Source organism: Ischnura elegans, chromosome 7 (genome assembly GCF_921293095.1).
Source record: "Ischnura elegans chromosome 7, ioIscEleg1.1, whole genome shotgun sequence".
Classification (NCBI taxonomy): Eukaryota; Metazoa; Arthropoda; class Insecta; order Odonata; family Coenagrionidae; genus Ischnura; species Ischnura elegans.
The window spans coordinates 5,270,884-5,291,296 of record NC_060252.1 but is presented as its reverse complement, the minus strand read 5'-3'; the positions used below and the strand labels follow the sequence as shown (position 1 = coordinate 5,291,296).

At 39.5% G+C, this 20,413-nt stretch overlaps 1 long non-coding RNA gene across 2 annotated transcripts; it reads left to right on the top strand.

The window, feature by feature from the left end:
* Positions 1–8,174: 8,174 nt before the first annotated feature.
* Positions 8,175–19,379, top strand: LOC124162294. 2 transcript variants are annotated; one of them, XR_006865531.1, is made up of 5 exons: positions 8,175–8,643; positions 10,300–10,599; positions 10,743–11,059; positions 16,981–17,067; positions 17,446–19,379. It is a non-coding gene; the product is annotated as an uncharacterized LOC124162294 (long non-coding RNA). The 2 variants fall into 2 exon arrangements; XR_006865530.1 differs by lacking the exon at positions 17,446–19,379 and having other exon boundaries at positions 8,176–8,643; positions 16,981–17,194.
* Positions 19,380–20,413: the final 1,034 nt, after the last annotated feature.

The following is a 20,413-nucleotide window of genomic DNA, read 5'->3' as shown; positions in this document are numbered from 1 at the left end:
AGATCGCATCGTTTACGTCACGTCTCACCACATTTCAGGGATTTTTGTGGTTAAGTTTGTGAAAAATAGAGTGTCTGGTAATGGTGAAGTTTCCCTTATTCTTTAATTTCATTCACTGGGCTTCAGAAACGTGTTTGTGAGATATTTTTGTTAAAAGTGCCTTTCGTGTATTGTCGGGATGTAATGGAAACTCCGGGACATGGTTCAAGTTTTTAGCTTTCCAAAAGATCCTGAGTTGAAGAAGAAGTGCATTTGGGCGATAAGAAGAAAACATTTCACCCCTACGAAAAACTGTGATGCATCAACATCCCGAACTATTCAGTACTGAAGTACTATAGTACTGTTCAGTACTAAAAATGGTGATTCAAAATATTGTAGCAGCAATTCTTTTGAAAATTCTTGCATTTTAGTTGCTGCCAAGTTTATAGGATCAAATATTGCTTCTTAGCTTGCCCTATGGTGTATTACACGTCGGCTTTCATCATTTCAAATTATCTTATGCTATAGTTTAAAACAATAAAAATATCAGGCATACAAATATTTACTATATTTACGAGCCTAGTAATTTGATTTCTCATGGAGAAATACCAAAAATTGGAAATGATTTGACCTAATAAGTTACATGGTATTTTATTATTTATTAATTTTAGGTGTGTGAGCTTCACATCGCACCTTGTGATATCAGAAAATAATCTGTGGCCTTGGACGAGAAGACGAGGAGAAAATTCTTGCTGAATTGAAGGTGCCCAGATTGGAGGAAGGTACCATTGCTTCACTGTTACCTGTCGCCAAGAAGACAGACATTGTGGCAGAAGTGACATATTTGTGGATGTGGATTTGATTTGTGCAAGTTGATGCTGTGATAGTGGACGTTCATCGGAGAAAGTATTGAAGATAGTTTTTATGTATCGACCAGTCCTCTTTTAAATAATTTTCTATTCGAAAGAGAATAAGAGTAATTGTTTCGCTAAATTAGATGTGGGATAGAAGAGAAAATTGGAAATATTATTGTGGTCGACAATAGAAAATACATAATATATGTATTGTATTTCTGTGGGTTTTTTCTTTCCTGCCTCTTTAAAATTTCTTGTGGTGGTGACTTCATGCAAAGTAAGTATAAAATCGGAGGTGTGATCTAAGAGATACCATGTTTTATTTTACAAGTGTTTATGCTGGTGATTTGGCAGGAGTTTCATATTTTTAATAGGTTGATACATTTACTGCAGTGACCTAGAGACTTTTACTCATCCCAAATAATTTTTCAAATGCTTTAGCGCCTGATATGGGTAAATTTTAGTAGCTGAGACTGAACTATACGTTAATTTTTGCTTCCATTTTGATGAATTCGATCATACTAGCAGATGTGTCAGCAATCCTGTTTCATCGGCAATTTTTATTTAAAAATTTTATTTCGTCAGGCTTTAGGGTAAGCTTTTTAATGCTCGTGGGCTATGTGATGTCTTATTTAGTGTAAAAATCAATAAGAATTTACTCTTATTAACATCTCAAGGTTTCCAAGTAAGTACGAGCCACTTAAGAATGCTGGATGCTGGGGATGCGTGAATTAGCCTTGAGATTCTCATTTTTCGCAGTTATTTAAGTGGCCGAATAAGTTTTGTAAGTTCTCAATGGGTAAATAATACTATATCATGAATTCTAATTACCATGATGTGGTGTTATTTACCTATTGAGAACTTACAATTCATAATGATTCGTATCAAGGTTCTCGCTACGGTCGGTAGCTATCGATTGTGTTGCGTTCGATACATTTTTCGATCGTGCGAGTTACGATATATCTAATTTCGACCTAATCGATTGAGATTAGCCTGAGTGCCGTGTTCCTGCGCGCTTCGTATCCAATCGTACGTGCTTAGTAGCGGACATTCACATGCTGCGTACGCGCTTCGTCGACAGGCCGCGAATGGAAATTATCCATTGACCAAAAGCGACGGAGCGGCATAGTATCCCCTTAGTCAATGGGTACTATGTACATACGAATTAGATACGGAGGGTTCTGTGCCGTCTGGGTCACCCGTGAAATCCACACAGTGAATTACTTTAGCGTTTAGAATTACAAAAAAACGCTGAAGAACTCAATTAAATAGTTTTTCAAGTGCAAATAACTCGCTTAAACACACGTGAACTTACCGAGCCACATACAAAGCATGGGTAGACGACAAGTAGCGCTCGTAGTTCGTTAAAATTCCGCAGCCTCAAAAACCTGCCACCAAAATTTTACGGCGGGCATAGGAAGTTGCACTGGTGTCTTGGATACTCCTCTCCCTTACCCCACCCCCACCGCCCTTGCCCATTCCTCCAGGGACCTCTGATAACACTGTTATGGCGGCGTTTTTCTCTTGCAGCGCTGTCTCAATCCTCCAACCACGTGGCGGACCCCACAACCTCGAGCCCCCACCCCACAACCACAACCCTCAAGACCTATGGTATGCAGTGGCGCAGCGAGGGGGGTTATGGGGGATAAACCCCCCCTAGAGCTCACAGAAACTTTAAGGTTAAATGCATTTTACCTCACTTGATTAATAAACTTATAGAAAAGTGTAAGGATTAATAAAATATCCCTCAGAAAGCCATAAAACTCACCATTTTTAACCACTTATCTTAAAAAAATTCTGGGGGACGGACCCCGCACCTCCCGCTTAATCTAGCGGGTATACCACACACCCCAGGTCTAGTTGTGCCTTAATTCCTAGCTGCGCCCCTGATGGTATGGGCCATTTGGAAGAGGCGGTGGACGGGTGACGTTGTTGCGTCATGAGGGAAAATGGTTGGAGGGAAACCCGGCGACGGCAATTGCCTGCTCTTTAGGCGCCAAGGGGACAGACTCAACGTCGCGCTGCATATTAAGCACAAAGCACCCAAGCAGGTCACACTCCGTAATTCTGTGGCACTTCCAGGATTTGAATGTAGACCAACAGGGTCGGAGGCCAACACAATAGCCACTGCAACAGCGCAATCCCCTCCACACCCAGCAGCAGTGGCGCCGACTCCATGGGGCCTGAGGGGGCCCGAGCCCCCTCAAAGATTCGTTTGGGGGGGCGGAGCCCCTCAATAATTCAGGAAAATAATTTAGTTATATCATGCTTTGTGAAATCACAAAAATATATTGGTATTTTTTATTTCCCATGCTTGACGATAGTTACCTTTTAAAATAAATTCAACAATGTGTTAAAACAAACCATAAGGTAGTGCGCAGGTTAACTTAAAACAAGTGGTATGAATCATGATAGTGTTTCGGTGCTGCGATACACTTTGAATTTAACCTCTTCCCGGAGCAAGACCTCCGATATGGGCCCCCCAATATTTTTTTTAAGTCGGCGCCTCTGCCCAGCAGTTAACGTAATATCACCAGAATAAATTCGTATCGAAGGAGAGGTAGATATTTAACCGATTTACAATCTCCACCAGCAATGCTATTATCATTGACAATATCTATTTTGTGATGAGCGCTACATCTACATCTAAGTAACACCCTACGAGCCACCTCTAGGGTGTTTGGCAGGGGGTGATCCTTCACCAGCATACAGCATGTAATTGGACTCCCACATGCACACCACACGGTCCAAAAAACGTAACGCATACTAGCAAATTATACTACCACGTGCTGTTATAAATAATAATAAAAATCAGAAACATGCATTAAGTGTTACATAGGTGAGTAGAGTACACTACAAGTCATCTAATCTATTTTACGAGTTCCAACGCTGCCGTTATCATCATTGGCGCAGCGAGGGGGGTTTTGGGTGATAACCCCCCTCCCCAGAGTTTCAGTATCACTAACAAGACTATCATAACGACCTTTCACATACCCGGCAACTCTTCTTTCCACGCGTTCTAACTCTGTTATTAAGCCTTTTTCATGCGGGTCCTAAACACTGGCAGCGTATTCTAAATGGGGTCTAACGAGGGAGAAGTAGCTAATTCCTCTCACTTTGTCGTCGCACTTTCCTAATATTCTTTTAACAAAATCCATTTTACGATTAGCATGACCCGTTAATTCCTCTTACCGGATATGCTTATTCCACGATAGATCATAATCGAGTCTATCTCCTAGATATTTCACGGATTCAACTGTCTCTAATTGGGTACCCCGAATGTTGTAGCTACGTTGTGGGGCGTTATTCTTCTTCCAGAAATTCATTGATATGCATTTTTTCAAATTTAATTCTAACTGCCATGCATCGCACCACGCTTGAATAGCAGCAAGGTCATTCGTTAGTTTATCCCTATCTTTACTGGAACGGATTTCTCTGTAAACTACAGCGTCGTCAGCAAGTAATCGTAGCTTACTGAGTACTACTTCACCAATGTCGTTTATATTAAGAAGGATTAGGAGTGGGCATATGACACTACCCCGAGGGACGCCAGAAGTGACTATAATCTCGTTGGAGACTGCACCATCTAATACTACTCTTTGCACGCGGTCGCACTAAAGTTCTCTTATCCAGGAAATGACATCTTCATCCAGGCCATAATATTTCAGTTTTATTATTAACTTTCCGTGGGGTACTTTATCAAATGCCTTTTTGAAATCAAGAAAAATCGCGTCTACTGGAATGTTGTCTTCCCCGGAGACTAAAATATCGTGGGCGAAAAGCGCTAACTGAGTTTCGCATGATCTACTTCTCCTGAATCCATGTTGAGTTCTCATTTACAAGTTTTGCGCGTCTAGGTGTTTCATTACTGAGCTGACTACGATATGTGTAAAGACTTTGCAGGAGATAGACGTTATAGATATTGGTCTGTATTTAGACGGCTGTTCCTTGTCTCCACTTTTGTATATTGGCGTTCCATTAGCAATTTTCCAGTCTTTAGGTATTTCGTATTGCTTAATGGATTTACCTAATATTAACTGCAAGAAGGGTGAAATTTCTGAGGCTAGTTCTCTATATCAGTGGCGTAGCCAAGGGGGGCGGGTCCGGGGAGTCCGGACCCCTCCCGAAATATAAAAGCACAATGATTTTCCTTTATAAAAGAAAACAAAATATTGAAAAATTATGAATATACCAAATATTTCTTTAACAAATGAAGTCTTTTCGATTATCAAAAGAGTTCAAATTAGTTTCAAACCGTCTACTAGGTACCCTGCTTTTTTGAAAATGTTCCCCCCTACTTTTGGACTCCCCCCCTTGAACGAAATTCCTGGCTACACCACTGCTCTAGGTACCCGACCGTTTTCCCGAATCGTTTTTTCCGACGACCTTTTTCCCGAAAGAATTTTTTCCCGAATCGTAACGCGTCCTCTTTCCCGAAAGCTTTTTTCCCGAAACCCTTATCTCCGAAACATTTTTTACCGAACACCGATTTCTTGATTGTATAAAAATGAGTTCATATTTTTCATAACCAAATATATTCATACACAAAATACATTTTTTTTAGAAAATTATATTGTGCGCGATAGCTCTAAGAAATTCAAGAAAATTCCTATCGTTCTTGTAATCTTCATATTCTTCTACAACCGATTTCAGCCTCTCGTGCATGTCGTACCATTTCTTTTTTGGCTTCCGGGTGGTTTTTCCCGACAAGTAACCTAAAACGGTTATTCCAACCTTCAGATGCATTATTTGATGTTGCATAACCTGCTTTTGTAGCTCGAAAGTTGTTTCAACGTCTTCAACAGGAACAAACGTTAAAGCTGCCATCATATGAACTGTCGTTTTGAGGGTTCTATCTGTTGGGTCATTGTAAGGGACTTGGAGTCCCACTTGTTGAATTTTACGATAAATAGCTTGTTTTCTATACAATCGGGAAATAAGGTGTTCGGTAAAAAATGTTTCGGAGAAAAGGGTTTCGGGAAAAAGGTTATTCGGGAAAAATGGATTCGGAAAAAAAATTCGGGAAAAAGGTAAGGAATCACTGCCCTATTTACGCGAGAAGAGATTTCGTTTGGACCAGGCGATTTATTTGGACTGAGAGATAAGTCAGCTGCACATTTCCTTTGTATAATTATGGATACAAAATTCACCGTTCGTAATTTTGAGAAATTATGAAATCAAACTATACCTATCGAAAAGTGGAGTGGCATAGGACAGTGGCGTACCTATGGGGGGGATGAGGGTATAGACCCCCCCCCCAAACCTTCAGATAAATAAAAAATTTATTTAAAAATATTGCCTAGTTTTGAAATATATAAGCTGCATCTGCTTGAATTTAAATTTTTAGTGCGAAATGATCTAAAATGTACATTCAGGCATTTCAGTTTTCAAAAATTTTCCCCTCCAAGGTCATCCCATCCCCGCAAGGCATAATCCTAGTTACACCACTGGCATAGGACGTATGCTCCTAGGCTAGTGGTCCCCCTCCTCAGCAGAAGCATCGTGGCTAGGCGCCCAGTAGCGGAAACAGACGGAAAAAACTCCAGTGGGAGGGGGCGCAAAAAATATCTTGAGCTGCCTTTATTTTTATCGAAATGAAAAAGTTATCAAGTCACATGCAAAGTTTTAGAAATTTTTATTTAAACTAATTATACACTTATACAAGGCAATGTCATCTTACGATATAAAAATGTGACAATAGGGTAGTTTCCTTCATCAAAGAAAACGAAAGGCATTGATTGCGATTCGTTACCCACCATTAGTGTATTCATAATACACAAATTATTTGGTTTTTGAAATACCGGTTTAGACGAATGGCAAGGGTCATATTTTATCCTCATTTGAAAAAGGCCAGATTGGCGCCCATGCGATTCCACTCCACGTGACGTCACAGGGACCTAGTTTCTACGCGAGAGGATAGGAGTTATACATCGTCTGAGGTTACCAATGCATGCATGAGGCACAGAGCTCAGGGAAACATGTCTTAATAATCACCTATTAAAACTGGCTAAGGTCGGAAAGTTTTCTTCGTTTGATAAGGTATTAATAAACCTTTTTTAAGCCAAGCGCTACCATTCAGCAAGGTACTCAGCTACCCGCTGGCAGCCTGCGACGTATCAGCGCTAAGCCTCGCCTCAGGGTCACCTCACCGGGCGGGAGGGGGAACCAGAAATACGACGTACGGAGATATTTCCTGGCATTCATACTTGAGCGTCGCGTTTTCGCGCGCTTGAAAATTTTCACTTTTCATTTAATCGCGAAAAATAGATATTGTCATTTAAAAATCTAAAAGCGTTAAATACGTACTCCAGGTGTAATAATCTTTCGATTCAGGCAATAAAAAAATAATAGGAAACCACCCTATTGTGGTTCTGCAATTTTTGGTAATGCGGGCGCCCCCCCCCCCCCCCCCAAGGATGGTAAGAAGAACACTCCCATGTTTATCCGCCAATGCAGTCAATAGTGACAAAATTTCCGCTTCGAGCCCTCACAGGCGATGACGACTGCATTCAGCGGCAATGCCCTCGCCAATCATAGGCACTAATTCAGAATGTGATTCTTGATTTAATGTCTATTTCGGGGGAAGGAAGATCTCGTCTCCCCCAACACTTAACTCCCTCAAAGTGCCGTTTTCCATGTAGCATGTAGTGGAGCACTCAATCAAGGTGCCACTACACATCCGGAGTCACTTACGCGAGAGATTTAAGGTGTAAAATTATCTATGACCCTCCATTTTCCCGTTTTCTTTGACCAAGGCGAAGGTTATATTTATATACAATTCTGTAAAGAGTCTATCATTACACCTGGAGGATGTCAATTAATGGAGGGTTGACGTAAGGTGTCTTTAGGTTGGAAATGGATAAAAAAATCTTAAATTATGAGCCGACTTGATGTGTGAAATTCAAGAACAGAAATGGTTTGACTTTTGAAATAATTGTTGAAAGAAGGCTCGGAAGACCTCCAAAGTTTACATCGATTTTTGAAGCACGTTTAGCGTGACCAGCCATTTTTAGTTATATGTACTTGGAAGTCGGTCGTTGTAGTCTCTGTCCAGTGACGTAGGCAGGAATTTCGTTCGGAGGGGGTTCTAAAACCAGGGAGAACTTTTTTGAAAAATAGGGTATCAGGTACTGGGTTTTAAACTAATTACGACACTTTTTATAATCGAAAAAAAAACTTAATTTGCTTAACTTAATTAAAAACTTAAAATAAATATTTCATTTCCTTTTGTGAAGGAAAATGTGTTTTATGTTTGGGGGGCTCCGGACCCCTCCCCCCCTCTTGACTACGCCGCTGTCTCTGTCCCACGTGGCTGCGCTATCTGACTCCCGAATCCGCATCCTCGCTAGTTCACGAGGTCTGCGTAGCAGGGAACGGGAAGGAGGTGGGGGAGAGGAGAGGTGGAGTGGGGGAGAACCCCCTGAACAGACGGCTTCTCGTACCCCTCCCCTCTCGCCCCTGAACCACCATATAAATTTCGCAGCTTGCAAAAACGTCAGTCATATTGCCTGTGCATTTCTGTTGAGATCGTACTATACTGGCCCTCCGTCGAGAGCATTCTTTCACTGGATTTACTTTGGTGGCCGTCCTAGGTTCACTAACCTTTACCTCCGTGGTCTCTTATAGTTACAGAAGCACAAATTTGTCGTAGTGCATTGATGATTAGGTTGTTTCAGCGTTTATATAATTGGCTTGCGTGGTTGATTTAATGCTGTAGATTAAAAGGTATCGAAAATGAGTTCCGGATTTGAGCTCGCGCTTCTCCTAGGATGAGAATTCGGTATGGTGAGGCCGCAAATTATCATGTTGGGTGAGTATTATGGACTGTATGTAGTGCTTTTTATTTGATTGGGCACACGAGTGCATGACACTATTTTTAGTTACGCATTAACAATAAGATCCCTGATAAAAATAAACTCCTCCATTGAGGAGAGGTTTACCCTCCATTGAGGGTACAGGAAGGATAGGTGTACCCTTCCTGTACCCTTCAGCAAGGGTACACGAAGGGTATTTTAGAACATTGGTGGGTACGCCCTCTCCTTCCTGGAGGGTACGGGAAGGGTTTGGCCAGCCTCGATGAAGGGTACAGGAAGGATAAGTGTACCCTTCCTGTACCCTTCAGCAAGGGTACACGAAGGGTATTTTAGAACATTGGTGGGTACGCCCTCTCCTTCCTGGAGGGTACGGGAAGGGTTTGGCCAGCCTCAATGAAGGGTAGGATAAAATAAAAACTAAAAATCCATAAATTAACATAAAAATTTAAAAAAATCGCTAATAAACTAAATTAAACGAATGGGGATGAGTTGCAACAGTGATTTCTAAAGTTATAGGGCATAAAAAAAGTTAGCCTTAACGTGGTCTTGAACCCAGGACCTACATATTACTGGAGCACGGGCTGATTAAACAACCTCGGCTATCGAGGTTGTTAAAATCTCTAGTCCGTGACTAGTTTCTCAACGGAACTTATACTACAAAATCTTAAGATGAGAATCGCACCCGGGCCTTTGTGGAAGAAAGCTGTGACTTTTTTCTACCACACCTATTTCGTTTCAGAAAATAAGATCGGCATTCTAATACTGAACATCACTCTAGCGATGTCTCATTGTCAGCCACACAAATAGGTTACATCCTAAAACGTGAATGGAAGAACTTCTAAATGAGCTTTTTTCACACAATTACAGAAACTATAGTGTACAGTGGCGTAGTCAGGAATTTCGTTTGGGGGGGTCCAAAACCAGGTGGGAAAAGTTTTGAAAAATAGGATACTAAATAATGGGATTCAACTTATTCAAACACTTTTCATAATCGAAAAACCTTCAATAGTCAAAGAAATATTTTTTAAATTCATTATTTTTCAATATTTTGATTTCTATTATGAAGGAAAATGATTGTGTTTTTATACTTATACTTTTTATACCTTAATGGTGGGTAGAGGAAGGGTTGACGGATGGTAAGGGAAGGAGTTCCAAGGAAGGGTACACGAAGGATTTTTCTCTCCTTCCCTTACCCTTAATGGTGGGTAGAGGAAGGGTACACGGATGGTAAGGGAAGGAGTTCCAAGGAAGGGTACACGAAGGATTTTTCTATCCTTCCCTTACCCTTAATGGTGGGTAGAGGAAGGGTACACGGATGGTAAGGGAAGGAGTTCCAAGGAAGGGTACACGAAGGATTTTTCTCTCCTTCCCTTACCCTTAATGGTGGGTAGAGGAAGGGTACACGGATGGTAAGGGAAGGAGTTCCAAGGAAGGGTACACGAAGGATTTTTCTCTCCTTCCCTTACCCTTAATGGTGGGTAGGGCGTGGGTTGTGCAAGGGTAACTACCCACCATGAAGGATGCCACCCTTCCTGTACCCACCATGGTGGAGTTTATTTTTGTCAGGGATGTAGTTATTCTTGAAATGTCGTGGTAATTATTTATGATATATGTTAAGATAATTTTTAATATCGTCTTTCTAATATTTTCAGATGTATGTGAAATTAATGTCCATTATTGTCTTGATGAGATTCCTTGGCGTAATTTGATCGCGGAAACTAGCACGTGGGACGCTGCCGTTAGAAAGGAAACTTCGTTGGGAAGAGTATTTCTTCAGACGTCATTTCGCGATATCTCCACGGTGTCAAACTGCAGATAATGATTTCCGCGAGATTTCTGCTGTACCGACGTTCGGCCGATACTTAAAATTGTTGCGCCGCTCGCTGCTTAATTTCCTCTGATTGCCTCGGTGGAAACGGAGAGACCTGAATTACTTCGGGAAAATGTGTGTGGTGAGTTTTTTCCTTATATTTGAGGATTCATGAAGTAATTTGAGCATTTGATAGAAAAAAAGTATTCGCCACGTGTAATGGACGTTTTAATTTTATTCTTTCTTGCATTGTCGTTCATGAAGTGTTTTTTTTTTCATTTACAGGTCTTCTGTCCAAAACGAACACTCTTTGCTTCGTGAAAGCTATTGCGTGGTCTGGGGGCCTATTTTCACCAACCTAAAGCTTTCAGTCACAAGTCGAGAAGAGAAGTATTGACGGAATGGTGGGAGACAAATGAAATAGTCGCCCACAATACGTGATCTTCTTATTAAGAAGACTACATGGCGATCCTTATTTGGGTCATCGACCTCAGTTGTTTGATTCCGTTTAAGCTTCAATGTATTGCTGCAGACAGGAGGAACATTTCGCATGAACTGCCATCAGCCATCCTGCTGCGGCCTTCGATCATATATATGAATCGGTGAGTAAAGATTTGCTTCAAACTAATTTAAAGTGACCCCAGTGGAATATTTCCTGTATGTCAGTGTGAGGTCGATGCCAGTCGGCACTGGCTGGTCGCGCGTCAGCCTTCATACTGAAATTAGATTGAAGATTAAATCATTAAATGTGTTACGTTAAATTTTATAGCTTAACACAAATTTCAGTCTTTATTTGTTTCCCATAGGATACATTAAAGTCGCGAGCGAGCCCCTGTGTTCTAGGCGCGGCCTACAAATGTTTGATGCATTGCTTTTTTGTACCTTCTGTCTCATCTGGCCGCACTGTTTGAGTTCTGCGTTAGTCAGGCACAGTGAGTTCATTTGCTGTTTTGGATATTTCGATGTTATTACATTGCTCGCATTTGCTGGTGTGCCCCACGTCGTGGTATCGTGTGCATTTCGGTTTTGTTAGTGGTGTTCTGAAGCAAATGACGGTTGAAAAGGTTTTACTCTTCCGTGAATGACGAGAGGAAACTTGCGTCTAGACGATTAAGGCGATTTGCGTAGCCCGAATCACATCATGTATTTGATTGTATCACCTGGGAAAACGACCATAATTGCAATTGGAATTTCGGAGATCGTGTTGGATTACTGTTTATTTTCATAATATATAAGACGACATTGAAGTGGCGTGTATGAAAAGGTGAAAAAAATATTAAATCTATTATGTAGGTCTTCTGTGGAAAAATAACGTAGGTGCATGTGTCGTAAGCTGTCTTTGCCTACAGTCCAGCCGCCGAGAGACACGACGGGTCTAGTTGGGGGGAAGGGTTGCCAGGTAAGAAAGGGAAACGCCCACCTCACATGTAAACAAAAGAAGGGACGTGAATAAAGGACCTTGAAGGGACGAGACGAGCATGAAGGGCCCAAAGGAAGAATCCCCTGCTTTGGTTATTCGAAGAAAAGGCTTATTTTGATGGCTCAGGCTTATTTCAGTTCTTAATATGTACTATGGGGGGAAAAGTGTCACTACAGAGTTTATGCCGCCACCATCTCTTCGCAGGAGAATGGATTCCCTTTTTAACGGCGTATAATGGTATAATCCTTGGAATGAGACGAGGGAAATTCAAATATGGTCTATATTTAGCCTCCAAGGTCGAGACTGAATTTGCCTGCCTTGAACAGAGACTTGAAGGTATTTCGTACTCCTCTTTAGAATGTTGGCGCATTCAATATCCTCGGGAATTGTGCCTTCCTTTTACCCGCTATCTTCCTCTAACCCTCCTTTCCGTCCCCTTCTTCGTACCTACTCTGGCACTTGTAATAAAATTCACTAAAAGCCCATCTCCACTGCCTCATTTTCTTGTTTTTAAAAATTTACGGGACAAATATTCGCTAGACGTAATCTAGCCAGCAATGGTTTGGAGCTGTTTTGAGCATCAGGAATTACTCTAAATACACTGGTGGACAAAAAAAACTTATTTTCTGTCCTAGAGATGTCGTTGGGTGATTATAGAGGTGCTTTTCGTCCTAATTCCAAATCTGGGCTCAATCAATTTATCACTTCTAGTTTCTTTAGGACAACCGGAATAAATAAGGATTCAAGGATATATAAACAAATAAATTGTGGTTTAAAAATGTGAAAAAAGGGTACTTTCATAGGATTTTCTCGTATATTTAGCATCTGGTAAACTGTCCTAATTCAGTGTCCATCAGTAATCTGCTAACATGTTGCTGAAATTTCCACGGTACTTTTTTTTCAAATGTGAAATATCTTGGTAAAAACACGCACTGTGTTCATCTCTAACAGCACTGAGGTTTGGCAGAAAAAGGCAAGGAGTGAGTCGAAAAAATTAATTTTTAACTTCGTATTGCAGTCAATTTTTTTGGTACGATTTAATTAGATTAGCCACCAGACCGTGATGATTTTCAGCCATGATATTTCCTAGTAAATGTTCAGATACATTTCTGTACGTGTTCCACGTGCTTTTTTCCGTTGATCTCAATTGCTATTGAAATTCCGAATCCTTCAGCATTTCCTTAATCTGTGGCTCAATACAAATTCCTTCTTTGATCTTTGCCGAACTTAATTGAAGGACTTTTTGTTTCAGATAAGTAAAACCAGCACCATTTTTGTCCATGACTTTTAAAAAAATCATTACTTAATATGCAGAGGTGGAAAAAGACTACTTTTTGGATCGACCAAAGTCTGAGAAAGGACATTTTTGGACCCAGGAACCAACTCTTTGTGTACGGGACAATTTTTATTTCAAGTACATTTTTTTCTGTCTCTGATATCCCACTCGCAGATGAAGCATCAACATTTTGTGCAGCTAAACTGTAAGCCTAGTAAAATTCCAATTTTAAGTGGCCACAAATTTTCCAATTATATTTTTGGTTGTGATTTATTTTCTAAAAGTAACTGCATATTGTCGTAAAGATTCTTTTATTTCAGTTTCATGAGTTTACGCTATTTATGGGAGCTCATTGCCAGTATGTAAGAGATTAGCCTTTAAAATAACCTATGAGGAATAAATGAAAAAATGCTAATCGTATGTGTAGAATTCAAAAGTAAGAGTATCCATAACAGAGAGAACATCATTATAAAAGGCAAATAGTTTTCTGGAGAAAAAACCAATTCAAATTTGTCATGGCGAGATCAAGATATCAAAAGTTTCTTATTTGGATCCAGCAATTTCAAACCCTTTAATTGTGGTCCTAAGATTTTAACCTGCATTTTGGATAAAATTTAAATGGTACACTAGATCATTTAAATTCTGTTGCATTAGAAAATGAGGTCCATCAGATGTACTCTGTCCATAATTTGGGTCCTCCGAGTTTTCGAATCCTTCCTTATGACGTTCTTGATTACTTTCCGAATCTTTGTTATGGTTAACATACTCCATTGGTTCCGGCACTTGTTAATTTTTGCAGTAAAGGAACGGTAGTATTCAAAGTTGTCTGGATATTTTCCTGTGTGTTTTGACTTCAGTGTAATTCCTTTTATTTTTTTCAACAAAAATAATAATCTGAAAAAGGATCTACCAAATTCCTTATGACGTTGTCCCTTAGTCCAACCAGAAAGAAGCCCTACACTGGCGCCACACAACACGTGGGGAGCCCATCCTTTATCTTGCCCGCCCAACAGGCAGCCGAAATAAAGCTTATAACACTATCTGAAAAAGGGAGTAATTTTCCGCCTTTGAGCCTTAAAAGTAATTTCACTTTATACATAAAAAGAGTCATCAGGATGGTTCACGCACCATCTAGGCCTGATTAAAGCCAAGCCACTTCTCAGCGATTACATTGTAATAAGCTGTAATATCCTGCGAGCAACAAAATTCTTAAACTGTCTTCAGGGAAAACAAACATCTTCACATACCGACAGCTGCTCACATGCTGATGTGAAGTGGCAGCTGAGTCAGCATTGCTTTGGACAAAACGATAGGATATTACAATTGGAAACATATTTTGACAGGATAGGAATACGTGACATCGTAGGACAACATGTTTTGGCAGGGTAGTTTTATTTTCACTTGCTCATGCTATCACGATATATAAATGAATTAAATTTTGTAAAAGCAAAAGCATACATTAAGCTATCCTAAATAAACTAGATGTGATAAAAGAATCTAGGCACATATTCGGAATCAGCGCGAAAAGTACGTTGGAGATCATCAACAGCGTCTCCAGAACAAAATCTATGTTGACCTGTGATACCCAAAGAATTATCACTTTTAAAAGGTTTTAGTGCGTCAATTGAGACTGAAATTTTCCTCAATGATATGCACTTGATTGCTACAAATTTAATTGACGAGACAGAATTTTCGAGGTCAATTCCATAAATCTTAAAACAAAATTAACATTTATATTTTCCTAGCCAGTGGAAAAAACTTATTTTCTGTAATTTGATATCTCACTTTTTTTCAATTTAATTGAAGACCAATTTTGTAAAATTTAAACAATGCATGACATTTTGGTGTCAAATTACTTTAGACAATATTTGAGGGTCAAATAAAAATATCTAAATTAATGTGGACAAAAAAATGAAGGAAGAAAAATTTACTCCAATGAATTCACACTTCACATGGGACAATATCTCTCATTTTATTACATGCGAAATGTCATCAGCACTTCGATGTATTATATGTCAGCATCAACATCTACGGTTGTACACCTCGGTCCTAATCGGTCACTTCTCAGGAGGAGGTCTTCTCTGATTTTTCAATGCCTCGACATTACCCTCCCTGTTGCATTTCTCTGAGTAGTACACGGTACTTCAATTTTTATTCATCCTTCACAATATTTCCACTGCTGTTAAGCCTGCCTCCAACAAGCTAACAACTTTCATCCCTTTCGCCTGCTGACAAAGACATCATAAATCAAGATAGGAACATATCCTTCTCGATCGAAAGAAAAACAGTTCTGGCAATGTGCACGGCAGTTCTTTCGGAAAAGCTAAAGTTTCCTCAAAATCAAATGCATTCAAATACGTGGCCCATTAAATCTTCTGTCTTGTTCACCTTAACAGAAAACTTGCTATGGCCCGTAGTGATTTTTGTCGTTTCGTCGAGGTAGGCTAAGGAAAATTCAGAGGAGCGTTCCCAATGTGCGCACATGATGGCATCGAATATGCCTCAATTCTTGGGTTGTGGGAGACTCGGTAGTCAGTCGCGTATTTGGATAACAAAGATAGGGAATGGGTTGCCTTGTTTGAATTTCCCTCACTGACCAAAGAATAACAACCCACTGGAAAGGAAACCCACTATCCAACGGAGCAATAGTGGTGGTACAAACTTTGTTGGGATACTTTCCCCCCCCCCCAATAGTAAGTGACAACGTTGTATGACTAGGCAAGGGTGTGAAGTACGTTAAGGGGACAGCGATTGTTTTCAAACTGTGCAGGGTTCTCCTTGCCTCCTTTTTTAACTTCCATTGGACAACTCTGGACTGTAGCGAGGAAATGTACTACTCTATTCTTGCATCTACTTTGAATTTTTTTCTCTTGTTTAAGCATTTTATTTGCATCATAGGCGTTGCTTGTGGTTTTTAGTTAGAAATGACTTTTTTGTTTTTATTTCAAATATTTCCCTTTTATTAATCATTCCCACTGAAATGAAGGAAAGTAGAGTAAGTCTGTGTAATTTGTGATAGGCGAGGTGCAACCATAGAAAGAGTGCCGAAACCTCAACGTGATGATGGGTGCTAGGAGGATATCACTTATCATTTCCAGTAATACAAAGTGCAGTTGTCACATCATCATTAATTATTGTAGGGATGCATTAAATACCAGATGGCACAGCACCCCCAGTATCTAATGTGTATCTAGATAGTATTCATTGACTGCAGGGGTACTATGCCGCTTAGTCTCTTTTCATCAATGGATACGATCCACGTACGGTCTGTCGACGAAGCACATACAAAGCATGTCAATGTCCGCTAATAAGTGTGTGCGAAAAGATATGAAGTGTGGAGGAATACAGTAGCGACGCCATATTAGGAGTTGGTAGTAGTTTTATTAATTAAGAATAGATTCTTATTTTGACTCTAAATTAAACATTACATAGCATATGAGCATTGAAAAGCTTTGCCAAAAGCCAGCAGGGGGGCCTCCCTCCCGAAAACTGACCGCTCGGACTGCAATTTGAAAATCAACCAATCAATCCGATCATCGAAAAATGAGTTTTCATTGCACTCCTGCCAATCAAGCAATCAAGACATCTTTGAAAAGTGTTTCTGCGATGAAAAATAATGATTTTGTAATAAAATAACCATTTTCCGGTGGACTGCAGCCACGTTTTTAGCAAAGATAACAAAATCGTTTCGCATATAGCATCAAAAAGTGATGCCAAATATTTGATTGAAAATATTGTGTATTGGTTTCCGGTCAATGTCCTTAGAATATTGATATCAAGATATCATTTCTAACTAATTTATATTAATTATTTGTCCTTCCTTGCAGGAAAGTATTGGTGGTTAAGAACTGCTGCTCAGCTACTTGTGATCCAAAGCATCTTCGGCGAAAAGGAGTTGGGCATGCATCAGATTGGTGTGACCACTGTCTTCCTGTCATCATAGGAGAGAGATAATTTATGCTACCATGTTCTTTAGATTATGAAACGCAAGGATATTACTCATTTGCTCCTTCATAAGTAAACATTTCTTTTATATTTATTCTTGGGATTGTCATTGAATATAACAAAATGACTTGTGATTTTGTGAATTACAGAAAAATGGGGTGTGTAATGAATGAAAGCTTAAACGATGCAATAATTAAAAAAATGAAGAATATGAAAATGTAATAGAATTACAGTTACCTAGAATCAGAAAGTATGTTGAAATTGTTTAACATAAGAAAAATAACAGGATTGGTAATATAAAAGAAAGTAACTTGAAAGATATATTAATAACATTCTCTTTATTTCAGGTTAGTATTTGACCTAAAAACAAATAACATTCACATCAATTCAGGGATACACACATAATAATATATAAGCTCAATATATTCCTTCCACGAATAGGCCGTCGCCTTGGGAAGTGAAAAGTGGCTGCCTGGGTCACTAAGTGTTAGGGATATTAATTAAAATGCTAGCGCCTTAGGGGCTCTTCCCTAGAATAGGCCGTCGCCTTGGGAAGTGAAAAGTGACTGCCTGGGTCACTAAGTGGTAGGGATATTAATTAAAATGCTGGTGCCTTAGGGGCTCTTCCCTTGAATAGGCCGCCGCCTTGGGAAGTGAAAAGTGGCTGCCTGGTTCACTAAGTGGTGGGGATATTAATAAAAATGCTAGTGCCTTAGGGGCTCTTCCCTTGAATAGGCCGTCGCCTTGGGAAGTGAAAAGTGGCTGCCTGGGTCACTAAATGTTAGGGATATTAATTAAAATGCTAGCACCTTAGGGGCTCTTCCCTAGAATAGGCCGTTGCCTTGGGAAGTGATAAGTGGCTGCCTGGGTCACTAAATGTTAGGTGGTATTAATTAAAATGCTGGCAGCTTAGGGACTTGTTTACATTGTGTAATTAAGGTGCATATGTCTTACACTTCAATAACACTTACACTGCCCTCCAAAGTGTTCCTGTGGCTGCTTCCATACTGATCCTCATTACTACTGCCTGTTTGCCTTCACAGAAGATTGGTGTTTAGTGTTCAGTGCATATTCCATTTTCAATTTTTCCTGTGAGTGTGAATGGGTTGTTTGTGTGTTGGTGTTCTTAAGTGGTAATTCGTGTGCATCGTGGGATCGTCGATGGAATGCAGAGGCTCTTCCTCCGAGGGACCTTGCCGTGTTGTGGTAGGGTTTCGTCTCCTCTCCTTGCATGATCTAGGAACTGCTTCACTGGCAAATAGGTTATGCCAGTGTTGTGCTCAACGTAGGGCCCTCAAGTTGAAATGGAGTGGGAATGGGATGAGTGGCAAATGGTGTACTAATGTGATTAAGTATTGATTCTCAGGATTTAGTCATTCAAGTTCAGGTTAGGTCACTTTTGGAGTTGATGCATGGTTCTCCAATGTACCATTGTCTGTTTGTTCCCATTTGATTTTGGCTTTTGTGGGCGATAGAGAATTTGCACTTATAGAAATATCTGTAAGTATTTTGGAGGGAGATATTTAGTTGAACGTAAAGCCTTTCTATTTTACCCTTATTATATCATCAACATTTACCCAAGCAGAGGATCTCACTCTTCAATAGGTTGGTAGGTTGGATGAGTTTGGATCTTTTGAAATGATCCTTGGATACTTCTTAGTGTGGCTGTGTTGTCGCAAATCCTCTCTGTGCTCATAGTTTTCAGTGTTCAGTAGGAATTGAAGAGTCTACACTTAAATGCATGGGTATTAGGTAGGGCTACTGGACTCCTCTTTTCTTGCTGGCTCTGAAGTTAGGCCTCTTTTTAAGATTCATTTGTGGTTTTTAGAGGAAGTAGGGATTCACTTACACCATATTTTCGTGGTATTCTATTTAAATGGTTTTCTTTTCTGAACACTAAGGTGACACTTTTGAACTAATTTTATTTATGCAAAAGCATTATAGAATTTGTCAGCACATTGCATAGGTTTAGCTCTTTAATTGCCAATTAACTGTAAAGAAAATTTTTATTGTAATTTATATTTTTACCTGTAATTTGTTATTACTAATATTTTTCCTTTTCAGCACCTTAATTCCCATTATTTTGAATCTCTCCCCTTGTTAATTCTTATTTAAAGCTAAATGAAGATAATTCAATTTTCAAGAAATGAGTTAATGTTCTCTAATATGCTTTAATATAAAAATAGTGAAAGTTGTTTTGCTAATGATCATTTTTAATGTATTTTGTATGTATATTAAAAAAATTTGTATATCAATTGAAATTTTTCATATAAAAAAGAAACACGTACAAAGTAAATATAAAGTAAAAATACAAAATATACTTTCTCTATTAATAAAAATGTTTATAATATGAATCTGATACCTTAAATTAAAGTAGTCTAAATAAATCCCCTTTGCTTGATTTGTGTTGCACGATTTCCAGTACAGGCTACTAATACCATTTCTTTTCTCTTACTTTCCTCCGGTGGAGTGTTGATGTCCCTAAACCCCCTGTGGTTCATGGGTCTCCACGTGGCAAGGCACACTCCTCACCTTGCTTAATTACTTCATATCCTGGAAGTTGTCATCGCTGGATTTACTATGCCTTGTTTCACTCCTGCAATGTGTTACTCTTAAATATTTTGTTGTGCCCTTAATTTTGTTTCCTTTGAGATAATAGCTATTATAGTCCAAAGGGCATTAGTCTTGTTTGAAAATTTCGAAATTTCTTTGAATGAACTGTTCAGATTTGGACAATTAATGTTGGATAATATGCACTCCGGACTGTGATATCAATCAAGCAATTTTGGGATGTATCCTGTGGTCCATTATTGCACCACATCTTGTTGTATACATTAACTAATGTCATTCTGGTTAGGATAATAGTTTTATCACATCCAGCACTCCAGTGATGGATGAGTGTAATTAATTGGAATGTCCTTCCATGTCATTGTTCAGTTAGTTAAGTCGTCATGGTTGAAATGTTGATGTAAAAATGTTGAATTACACTCGGTTTAACTGGTTAGTTATAGCTCTTAAAGGTTATTACAGGCATCCCCCAAGTTACGTAAGTCTCGACTTACGTAAATCCGTACTTACGTAAGCGATAACCGTATTTCAAATGATTACGTTAATTTTCGAATGCGAGCGCGAAGAAGTAGATATTCGCTCGTACAACCTATTAGTCCAGGAAATGAAGCTCAAAAAAGTGTAAAACCTTGCAATTTTTTCAAACTGAATCGATTTGCACCAAAATTTGGGATTAGACTAATTATACCCCCTACTTCAAAATCTATATTATGCCGAAGGGCGCTTTTTATTTTTTTGGGGTGAAAA